Source organism: Cryptomeria japonica, chromosome 11 (genome assembly GCF_030272615.1).
Source record: "Cryptomeria japonica chromosome 11, Sugi_1.0, whole genome shotgun sequence".
Taxonomy (NCBI): Eukaryota; Viridiplantae; Streptophyta; class Pinopsida; order Cupressales; family Cupressaceae; genus Cryptomeria; species Cryptomeria japonica.
Window position 1 is genome coordinate 282,194,117 of NC_081415.1, and position 13,115 is coordinate 282,207,231.

Consider the following 13,115-nt stretch of genomic DNA (forward strand, 5'->3'; position numbering starts at 1 on the left):
CTAGGGTGTTTGCTTATCCACTTACTAGCGAGTGGAGATTTGGAGATCTGCTATATTGGAGAGTGATTTTTGATAGATTGACAGCCGAGGTGACCGTATGGAGACCCTATCTGCAGATGCACAGATGGGATGGGATGGAGAGACAGTTAGCATGCCTACAGAGGAACCGCCTACTGCAGGGATGATATTCACATATCATAGTCCCATTCTACTTTGACCAAGTATGGAGGTAGTTCGGGCTAGAGCAGTGTGTTCCAGCCGATGTACCCATCTATACTCAACACTCACGAGTCCTTCCCAGACCTAGAGCAGTAGCGAGACTGACGATAGATGACATCGAGACTATAGACATAGAGGGATCTGATCAGGATGTAGTCACTGATTACTCTGCAGAGCCTGGAGCACAACGCAGGTATATCTCATGGTTTATGAGATCATACCCAGGGCCTATCTTTCCACCAAATCACCTGACAGGCCATCCAGGCCCATGGAGACATGGAGACCGAGATGAGGACCAGGGATCTAGGTCAGAGGAGCCAGAGGAGGGAGAGGGTCATGAGGAGGTAGGAGATCCTGATCCACCCATAGGAGATCAACCTAGTGCCGAGGAGGAGGAGGAGGAGGAGGAGGAGGAGGAGGAGGACATGGATAGAGATGAGGATGAAGAGGATGTAGGTGAGGATGCAGACAAGGACGAGGATGAGGATGAGGATGAGGATGACAAGGAGGAGGAGGATAGAGATGATGAGGAGGGGTTAGATGTAGCTCCCCACCATTCAGGAGATGATACCATAGCTCTGGATCCTCCTCTTATTCCCCAAAAGGGGGAACATGAGGTGATACGGAGACCTGTTTCTAGTACCGTCCAGTCTACACCCATCATGCATAGATTATTCGAGCATGGGGAGCCTAGTAGTTCCCAGTCATAGATGCTACCATATCATGATCCCTACTAGCGTGAGGGAGATCCAGGTATAGTAGGTTTATATTGATTGATTAATGCTTTGATGATATAGAATGGTACTAATACAAAAATCTGTTCAACTGCTACAGCTAATGTGTAGGAGTGGCATTCCCTGATTCAGCAAGAAATGACAGACATTTCCACGATGGCACAGATCCCCAGTTCCTCACAGATTGCTTATAGGCCTCAGGGGAACGCGGGTCGGCATGAGGAATTGTTTTCCCCATTCCGAGTACAGGTAGATATATGGAGGGAGAGAGAGAGAGTTCTATCAGAGAACCTTCAGCAGGCACAGTGAGATCTAGCAGCAGCTCAGGCCGAGGCTACCTCCTATCGCACAATCCTTATGGATAGGGATCGTAGGAGTTCTTCTCGGAGTCACTCGCGGTCTATATCACGCTACACACCTATGGGTCCACCTGCACGGCCGGATCAGGAGGGAGCATCTAGTCGTCACTCTCCAGCCACCAGCCCTAGGGATAGGAGATGATTTTATGATGTAGGATAGGTCATATTTTGGATGTACAGTGACCTATATTTGTATACAATCCACATATATATATATATATATACATGCTTCTCTTTTGTCTCAAATATGTTATCTTTAATGCTTAAAATAATGTATATTTTGCTTTGATTAAATCTAATACATTTGGTACATGTACATGTATGTTCAGGATTTAATTTCCATGTGATTGATTTCTCAATGCTCCATGGTTAAATTGATACATGTGTGACTTAATTAAAATATTTAATCAAGTACTACATTGATGATAGGGAAGAAATATGCATTAAGTCTAAGAATCATATAACTAATGTGATTTAATTTTGAACTTAAACACAACATGATACGATTCTACTTAATGCATAAGACATTGCGAAATATGCTAGCATAATGGAAATGTAAATCTTTTACAATTTACATAAATGAATTCAAGACAAACTGTAAAGTAAAGAAACACGCTTGTCAAGAACGAAGCAATATAGATTCAACACCATATCATTTAATTCTATTTTGCTCTAATTAGGAGATACTAACATATTACCCAATGTTGAAGAACTGAAAAGAAGATAGATGAAATGAAAGATAAGGAATGAGGAATTAAGCATAATATCTACGCAAGTGCATAGCATTGATAGGTTCTTTAAGAGGCGTACTGTCTACATCCGCTATTTCGTAAGCACCTGATCCATAATCTTCAATAACGATATATGGTCCAAGCCAATTAGGACTAAATTTTCCCTTTTCTGCAGGTAATGCATTCACATTGTGCTGATTCTCATAGAGGACTAAGTCACCTACTGAGAAGGAACGTTGAATAACCTTATCATTATAGCTTCGTTGTAGAGTTTTGTGATACTCTTGCATATGCTCAAGAGCATTTATACGCTGTTCATCAAGCCTCTCAAGCTGTTGAAGTCGTTGTTCTCTATAAGAGTCTTCATCTACTATACCTTTGAGAGAAACCCTAAGTGATGGAATCTCTAACTCTAAAGGCATAATAGCGTCAGCACCATAAACAAGATTATAAGGAGTAGTTCCTGTAGCAATTCGTACACTCGTTCGATAGGCCCAAAGAGCGTAGATTAGCTGATTACTCCAATCCTTACCATGCTTATTCACGGTTTTGCGAAGAATTTGTTCAATTATCTTATTGGATGATTCGGCTTGACCATTTGATTGAGGATAGTATGGTGTAGAAAATTGATGTTTAATATGATACTTCTCAAGGAATTTCTTCACGTCCTTGTTCTTAAATGATTTCCCATTATCTAAGATTATAGTGGAAGGTATCCCGAATCAAGAAATGATGTTTTCTAGAAGAAATTGACAAATCACTTCAGCAGTAGTAGAGCGAAGGGGAATAGCTTCTACCCACTTCGTAAAGTAATCTGTTGCGGTTATAATGAAGGTGTGTCCTTGAGATGAAGGAGGAGAGATTTTACCAATGAGATCCAAACCCCATGCGAAGAAAGGCCAAGAAGCTACTTGAGAACGAAGTTCTTGGGCAGGAGCATGAATCAGATTATTGTGTTGTTGACATTGATGACATTTCTTAACAAATGAAAAAGAATCCTTTTGCATAGTTTGCCAATAGTATCCCATACGAAGCAATCTTTGAACCAAGGATTTGCCTCCAAAATGCCCCCCACAGGCACCTGAATGTGCCTCTTCAAGAGCAACGGGGATTTCCAATTTGTTAAGACAGCGAAGGAGAAGACCATCGTAACCCCTTCGGTAAAGGACATTAGAAGGAATGATATATCTAGCAGACAGCTTGCGGATTCTAGCTCTAGTGTTCCTATAGGCAGAATCAGGAAAGGTACATCGGTCAAATATCTTACGATATGTGAATACCATTCATCTAAGTCTACAAAGTCACAACATGTTACCAGGCTAGAATCATCTACAATAGCTGGAGAAATAAGGTTGTGAATAACAAATTTAAGATCAACCACAGGGTCCTCTAAAGATACAAGAGAAGCCACACATGCCATTGCGTCTGCATGTCGATTATCTTTTCGAGGAATAGGTTCCATGGTATAAAAATCAATTTTTTGTAATAAAGAGATAGCAAGATCTTTATATTGTGATAATTTGTCTTGTTTTGCTTGATATAGTCCTGTTACTTGTCTTATAATCAATTGAGAATCTCCATAAATATGTATGTGCTTTATATTTAGAGCTAAGGCTGCTTTTATTTCTGCTATAAGAGCCTCATACTCAGCAATGTTATTGGTACACAGGAAATTTAGACGATAGGATAAGGGAATAGATTTCCTTGTAGGAGAAATTAGAACAACACCTGCCCCCGATCCCGTACGACACTTAGAACCATCAAAGTATAATTCCCAAGTTTCATCTTTTAATATAGAAAAAATGAAGTCATCGAGGAAAGACTCAGAATTAGGGAAGGAGAAAGGTGAAGGGGCCTCAACTAAGTGGTCGGTCAATGCTTGCCCTTTAATTGCTCTTTGTGAAACAAATTTAAGGTCAAATTCAGTTAACATCATAACCCACTTAGCTAGGCGTCCTAATAAATCAGTTTTAGAGAAAAGATGCTTCAAAGGATCAAACTTTACCATGACGTGGACTTCTGAATTTAAAAGGTAATGTCTCAATTTCTGAGTCGCAAACACTAAGGCCAAGCATTGTCTTTCTATCGGAGAATATCGGGTCTCATAATCGAGTAAGGTACGACTTATGTAATAAATCAGACATTCCTTACCATCTTTATCATGTTGTGCCAACAATGCTGCGAGAGCATGATAGGAAGCAGCTATATACAGAAGGAAAGGTTTAGAAGGTTCGACAGGTTGAAGAATAGGAGGACTAGCCAAATACACTTTTAAATCTTCAAATGCTTGCTGACAATCTTCGTTCCATTGAAAAGTGTTATTGTTTTTGAGAAGTTGAGTAAAAGGAAAGGTACGATCTGCAAGTTGAGATACGAACCTACGAATAGCTTGAATCTTCCCTTGTAAGCTTTTAAGTTGAGACACATTTCTAGGAGGTGGCATGTTGACAATAGAATCTATTTTCTTAGTGTCCACCTCAATCCCACGATGTGAAACTATGAATCCTAATAGTTTTCCACTATCCACACCAAAAACACATTTTCGGGGATTCAAGCGCATGTGATATTTATAAATTCTTTCAAAGATTTGACGAAGGATTTTAATATGATCTATGCGAAGAATGGATTTGGCTAAAATATCATCAACATAATCCTCTAAAATCTTATGCATGTAATCATGAAAGATAAGGGTCATCGCTCGTTGATAAGTTGCACTGGCATTTTTAAGTCCAAAAGGCATCATTATCCAACAAAATGAACCCCAAGGAGTGGTGAAAGCAGTTTTGAATTGATCTTGAGGGTTAATGAAAATTTGATTGTATCCTGAAAAACCATCCATGAAGGATAACAAGGCATGTCCTGCCGTAGAATCAACTATCATGTCAATGTTTGGAAGAGGGAAATCATCTTTTAAAGAAGCCCTATTTAAATCTCAAAAATCAGTACACATTCTTATTTTATTATCTGGTTTAGCCACAGCGACAATATTTGAAATCCATGGGGAATAGTCAATAGGGCGGATAAATCCAACCTCCAATAACTTTTCAATCTCAGCCTTAACAAGCAGAGCCACCTTAGGATTCATTTTTTGAATCTTTTGTTTCACGGGCTTAGCATCGAGAACTAAGACAATATTATGAGTGACAATCTTAGGATCTATACCAGGCATGTCAGAGTATGTCCAAGCAAAGATCTTGGGGAATTCATGCAATAAATCTTCATATTGTTTTTGTTCCTCTTCATCCAAACATTTTCCAATTTTAATGACTTTTTCTTTATTGCAAGGATCCATCTTAACATCAGTGGTGTCACTTATAAGAAGATTACTTTGTTGAGGAGTATCCTTTAACTGAGGGAATTCTTTCACAATCTCATCATTATCGATCTCTATTCCAAAATAGGCTTCAGTGTTCAAACAATAAGGGAGTCCCCTATTGTGATGATAACGAGGAAGAGTGTCATAGGCTCCCAAGAATTCAGCTAAAGCATCATCGGTAGGGAAGACATCCAAAGCATAGGCACATGAAGGATCCCCATCAATATACTCGGGGTGTTGCATTGATAGAGATGTAGAAATAGCATTAACACTAATGCATGGTCTTTTAGAAGCTTTAGTGCGTTTGCAGGGATTATAGCCAAGTCCAAAGGCATAATTGTGAAAATTATTCTCTAGAGGAACCTTTATCCCTTGTTTGTGAGTGCCACAACCATTTCCATGATACCCATGCTTAGCAAAAATGCGAAAACCATGACCATAATGATCGGCCATTTCAGAAAGAGAAGGTGGTTTTTCATAAGACAAAGAATCAAACTCTTCAGAATTAGAGGTGTGAGGAGAAGAAGTTTGAGAAGCGGCCACAAAATTATTACTCATAGGTTCAGGTAAGATTGACTGATTTTTAGCTTCTTCCTTCTTTTCAACTTTAAGCTCTCTAGAAGGAACCTTATATTCACCTACAAAGGTGGGATTAAAATCAAGAGATCCCCAATCGTCTTCTGTGAGAACCTTCTCAGGATCAAAATCCTTCTTATGTGTAGATTCAAGTCAAGAAGAATCTTATTCAGGAGCTCCAGACTCATTCAAAGAATTTTGATCATCAGAGAGCGAGGATTCTTCGATAGGTATCTTGTTTAAAGAGTCATCACTAGATGAGGATGGCTTAGAAGAACCCCCTTTGGAAGTAGATGTTTGTAGACAAGCTTGGAAATTAGTATCACCTATCAAGGTATATGTCTTATTGTTATACATAAATTTAACTTGTCTATGCAATGTAGAGGGGACAACTTGCATACTGTGAATCCAAGGTCTCCCTAATAACAAGTTGTATGTTAAATTTCTCGACATAACATGGATAGGAGTAGGCAAAGTAATAGGTCCTACTGTGAGAGGTAAGGTGATAATACCTAATGAAGTCTTAGCCACATTGTCAAAGCCTCGAATGGGATGAGAGTCAGGCTCAATGAGGGATGTATCCACATTCATTTTATGCAATAGATCAATGCTACACACATTAAGGCCAGAGCCATTATCTACTAGTGTTTGTCTTATAGCAGTGTCTTTCATGATAAACACAATCATCAAGGGATCATATTGATGTTGAATTTCACTAGTAGGCAACTCATCTTGGGTAAACACAATTTGAGCTTTAGGATTCATCACAGAGTTAATCAAAGATGCTATATTACTAGATGTATTCGGTAGAGGAACATTCAAATCTTTCAAGGCATCTTGTAACATTCCATGATGAGCGGAAGAAGTTTGAATCAAATCCCAGAGGGATATCTTAGCAGGGGTAGCTTTAAGTTGTTCTATGAGATCATATTCCTTACCCATAACTTGCGAAATACGGGGAGCTTGTGGAAGAATTGGTTGAGGATTAGGAAGAGAAATTGGAATAACAGGAGGAGGATTAGGCTGCCTATTATTTTTGGTGTGATAAGTATGGGCAACCGCATGATAACTCTCTCTAGTTAATTGCTTGGCATAACTATAAGGACTTATAGGTTTTCTTCCTTGCATAGTGATGATCAGTTTATTCAGAGTACGAAAGGAATCATGATCATACCCTCCTTGGACAGTAAGGAGAGGTGATTTAGGAACTTCAAAGGTGGGAGAAGGATAAGCACCTTGGACTTCAAAAAGAGGCTTGTTATGCTCATTCAAGTTTATCATGTTAACCAATTTAGAAGTCTTGTTCTTGTTTAAAGATTTCAATAAAGCCACAAAGTCATCAAGAGCATCATCCAACAAAGCATGATCATATCGATTAAAAGGTTTATCTTTTGATTCAAAAGGAGACATCTCCTCATAGAGGGGATTATTGAAAACAACCATGTTACTAGATTTAGTGGAAGAGTTGATAGGAATGTACCCTTGAGAGGAACTATTCAACTTATCTTTCTCATCACACCTAAATGGCATAGTAACAAGGTTTATGAGTTTTTGGTAAAATGAAGGTTTGGCATCTTTAGGGTTCAAAAACTCATCTAAAGCTTCATCTAATTCATCTTGGCTATACTCATAATAATCATCATAAGCATGAACATTTTGCAAATAAAAATCTGACATTCTGAAATAAAGGTTGCATAAAATTTAAACACACAATGCAAAGAAACACACTCTCCTTTTTTTTTTTTTTTTTTTTCTTTTTAATGAAAATGAAATGAAAACACACTAAATCTAGATCTAGATCTAACAAATGAAATACAAGAGGAAGCAATGATATATTCATGTCGGGTTCACCAAAATGTGTAGGGGAAAAAGCGAGACTAGGTTAACATGCCCTAATCCTACCTTTTGACACACATTACGGAATACGAAAGAGCCTAGAGGTATCACACAATTGGCTACTTCTTTTTGTGAAAGAGAGAGCCACGGGCTACCTATTAGGATTTCTATTCCTTTGTTGTAATTGAAAGATAAAATGATACAAGTTCAAGTCCTAATCCCAAAATGCATGTACGAACTAATAACAAGATTGCAGAATTGAGCTTAAACAATGAACAACTGTAAATACAAGGATGAAATAAGAATGTAGATGCGTACCCAGAGGTAAAATCTGATTGAAAATGTTTGGGACGAGGGCGCGGGCACCACTGTCCTGATACTGTGCCGGAAACTACACCTAAAACTGCTGTCTTGCTCTCTGGAAACTGTCGGAAATGCTGTCTGTCAGGAGGACCAGGGTGCCCAGTGCCTCTGTCCCAGGGACCAGGGTGCCCAGCACCCTTGTCCTGGCAAGACTAGGGCACCCCATGCCTCTGTCCAGGTCTTTTGCTCTGCAATTTGGTGTGGAGTGCTGTCTCGACCTGCTTTTCCCGGATCTGTAACCTGCAGCGTCATCCGAGTCCCAAAACCTGCACTTATATCTGAAAAGGGGGTGGGCGGCTATATAGGGTTTTGCCTTAGTCAAACCCCCACTTCGGTGATTTCCACCCAACCCCCAAGGGAGGGGTACAAGCCAATCTTCAGTCGGTAATCTCCTATTGTTCTTCAATGTCTTCCAAGCCCTAAATGGATGAATGAAATTGATAAATGCTTGATAGAGGGATGTTGAATGTTGTTGAAGTCTTCAAAGATCTTCTCTTTCGCTGCATATGGGGTTCCTGAAAACAAAAATCGGATCCTTTCTAATGAAGAAAGAGAGCTCTTATGTATGAAACCCTAGGTCAAAATTTCATCTTTTGGCCGACCTAGAGATTGAATTTCCCACCAATTTCTTGGGGTTAAGCTTTATTTTATGATTGGATTGTGCTCCTAAAATTTTAGGAAAAATGTCCGGGACCATGTGCACTCCGGGCATAATGATCCCAACAACTTTTCACCAAATTTTTAGGGCCATCGAATATGATGATTTTAGAGAGAATCCCAAAGTTACAGGTGATTTCAAGATGTTTTGATCCCCGAAACCAAGCCCCCAAGTTCAAAATAGGACTTAATTAGGGTTTTTGATTGAATGATGTATAGGAGAAATAAAATGAAGAGGGCACACTTTAACGAAAGGGCCCAACTTTATGATGTAGAGGATGATGAAATAGGACCTTAGACCTAATTAATTTGATTAATTAAGTGCTAAAGGAGAAATGCAATGCAAAATGTAAAATGCACCAAGGCGGGTGCTAATCTAGGTGTGAAATTGTACCACCCTAGCAAGTGCATACAATTTACGACGCTACATAAATAAAATTCAAATAAGTTTAATCTTTCTTTTCAAAAAGCATAACAGAAAATATTTATCATTAAAAATTAACCATTTAATTGAACTTGCTACCAACTTGCATTAAGCAATTCTAATTAACGATTAATCGCATAAAGGGAACCTATTTAATTTAGTACCGTAATTACTAATATGTAAACACACATTAAATCAATTTAAACATTAAGGATTAATTACTCAATTTAACCACACACAAAACACACAACCCAAGAAAGCCAAACAGACAGACGACCTACATACCCCATCAAAGGGGATACTGACGGACGATTGGCGACGCTCACTTGAGCATGATTATGGTCAAACGAGGGTCTCACGACCACCTAATCCAATTTCTAAGGGTCAATGAGGAACACTCAAACCTGCAAATCTAGGTCGAGATGAACCTCGCACCCATGAAGTACTGTACTTGCAATCTCCTGCAACCATGAATCACACATGCATACATATATATATTTAATAAAAGTGTTAGCCTGAGATTAATAAAATGAATTAGGAGAAATAATAAGCTTACATACAAATTTATGTGAAAACCATATTAACTGGTACGCACAATAATCAAAACATCTGACTATAACATTATAACATGATAAACTAACCAAGTTCAAACCAAAATTAGAATCTGATTAGGGCAGGGGTACTACATTCTCCCCCCCTAGGTTTTGACTTACTCCTGAAAGTTGTAAGGCTAGATGGAGAACATGTCGTATGCATTAGCCTTGAAACTCATTCAACGAATATCAAATTGCAAATAGGAATCTTTCCACAAATAAATGAAACATTATTGCTAAATCCTCTACGAATGCCATTATCCATTGGCAAGATACATCTAAATCCATACTTTTCTTAAAATATTCTAAGAACTATCTATAATCATAGCAGAGAAACAAGAATTTTCTCCCTTTCATCATACCAAATTAAAGCATTAAAAGAGGTAACCAACAATTACCTTACTCATCTACTAATATGACAAGAAAGCTTGCCATCATGATCAATTTCCTTTACCAATCCATATTTTCATAAAACTTTATCGCATAGAACTAGCTTCAAATATCAAATTCTATAACCAAGTTAAACTTTCATGAAATAAGAGCAACATATAGAACATAATTGCTTACACTTGCCAGGCATATAAGAACCCTTCCAATAACTATGTCCCATAACATAGTGACAAGATAACACAATTTTACTCCATGATTACACATAATAACCATCCACATAACTGGAATGTACAACTCAAAAGGCCACATGTGAGAATGTCTAATGCTTGGTCAAAGATAACATGCATGATCAACATCTCTATGCCCGATCTCAGAACAATTACATGATCATAAATATCCAACATCTCACTCAAGGCTCGATGGTGCTAGGGCACACCATAGCAGTGCTACCTTCCATATAAGACCTTTGTGAACATCCCTTCTTGAGTAAGGCGGTTAGCCTCCAAGAGATAGTCACCACACATAGGTAGGTAGTGGATCCTAGCTACATCACAGCCTCACATACCCCCATCCTCAAGGTTCCCTACATCTACTTCCTCACACACACTCAACCAAGACCATCTCATATGTCCTTGGAGAGGAATTCACATTTCAACACAAGACCAACATATGAAAACAATTAGGATAAACCAGTTTAGCCACCAAAGTACAGATGAATAAAGATAATAAGCCATCAATTACAACAGTAAGGCAAGAAAATAAACCAAAATTTGCAACAGCAAATCAAGAAGAAAAAGATCACAAGATCATGGATAAACCTTCAAAGTCAAGTAGAATAAATTGCTGGTCCACAAAGAAACAAATAAGTGTTGGCAATATTACATTATAACAGACAATGAAAGATTGTTGACATTTCAATAAGGATATTGAGAAGGTTGTTGATGACTATGGACATAACTAATTAAAGATGTTTTACTATCTTGATATTATTATTTTGTCATTGATGTCAAGAAGTTGATTTTCTAATTCAATATGATGTTGCCATATCTTGAGAAGTATGATATGAAGATTATAAAGAAGTTGGTAAAAGACAGAGGAAAGAATATGATGAATAAAGGGATAAGTTATTCAATGGGCAACTACTACTGAGTCAGACAATGATGAGATCATGATGTTTTAAATTGTTTTAACTTCATACATATGTTGTAGAATGTTAAGGTTAATACTACACTATGTTACCGAGCAAAGAACCTAGTCGGTAAACCCTAAGGTTATCGCTATCAGTTAATGAAGGCAGAATGTCTACCGAGTGAAGTTTAGTATTTACCGAGTTACAACCGAGCTATAACAAAATGCATTAAATGTTTATATGTGATATTTAATGAAGGAAGCTGATGAGATAGAGTGAATTAAATGATTAGTAAGTTGTGTATGAAGATTGTTAAAGAATCTATGGTAAAGAAAGATTGGCAGGAAGATCTACAACTCAAATTGAACCGCAATACCCTAACACAAGTTCTAAGGTAAATATGCAAGTTCCAAGGTGGGGTAAAACATTTTCAGATCGAAGAATACAAGGAACCTGGACAAGATTGAAGATCTGATGGCTATGATTGATCATGGGAAATGTGATCAATGAGATTAAGCGGTTAGAAGATTGTTTATAAATAGGAAACTATTGATAAACAATGCATGTGGTCAAGTGTATGCACAGGGATACTACATAGTGATTACTAAGCATAGAAGCTTGAAGACCTATTAGAATAATAGAGTATAGAGCCCAACAGAGGGACAAGATAAGTCCTATGAATTGATTGTATTGAACAAATAAGAATCTGCTTTAGCATTTTTAGATGTGAAGTTGCAGACATATCTTTATTACTGTTATTTTGAAAAGTAGCAGAAAATCTCTTAACCGAGTGGACTTAGCAGTCTTATATGTAAATCCTCTAGCAAGGTGACATTCTTATTGAGTGTTTGAAATCCTTTGACAAAGTCACTTCTAACAAAGTGAAGATCCTAACAGATCTGAGGGAAATCCCTTAACCGGGTCACATCTAGCAATGTGGTTGTAATCTTTAACAAGATTTGCTTTTAATCGAGCATACTCTAGAAGAGTATATTTCTTAGTGGGTCCGAAATCCCACAGTGGTTTTTCCCTATTTGGGTTTCCACATTAAATCTGGTGTTATGAGGTTTATATTGTTCATATGCTTTTGAGTTTGCATGTTTGATAGTTTTTGGTTATATGACTGATATATATGTTACCGAGATTGAATCTGATGTTTTTATGGATGATTAAGTTTGTATGATTCACCCCCCCCTCTCATCTTATTGGCTATTGGATCTGTACTTATATTAAGTATCAGAACTATCAATAAGAATATCACAACTGCACATAACATCACTATGTGACTAGCATCTAGCCACCAATGAGGAAGGAGGGAACAATCATATAGCTATCACAGTAGCTCATCATGTGGTGCAGCCTAGTCACACATCCACATGACATGGTAGTGTGCACCTCGACATCACCCTGCATCACGTCGTCACGTGAGATGGCAATACTCCAAGTGGAGAAGACATGCAATGGACGTATCCCACATGGTAGTGTACCTCGTGGAAAAAAGCATGCGCAAGTCACATCCTGCATAGTGACATACCTCACAGGATACTTTCCATAAGCCAAAGGTATACATGGCTAAGGTCCACCCACATGTCTACCAACACCTACTAACTGGCAGCTCATGTGGACAAAACCTACCTTTCATGAAGACAAGGCAAAAGATTCTCCAAAATACACCATCACAATGCTCAAGAATTACCATCAATATGCTCCAATAAAGGAGAGGAATAGGCTGGCACACATAAACCTTATAAATTGGTTCATCAAAAAGGGAAAGTATTGAGTACACCT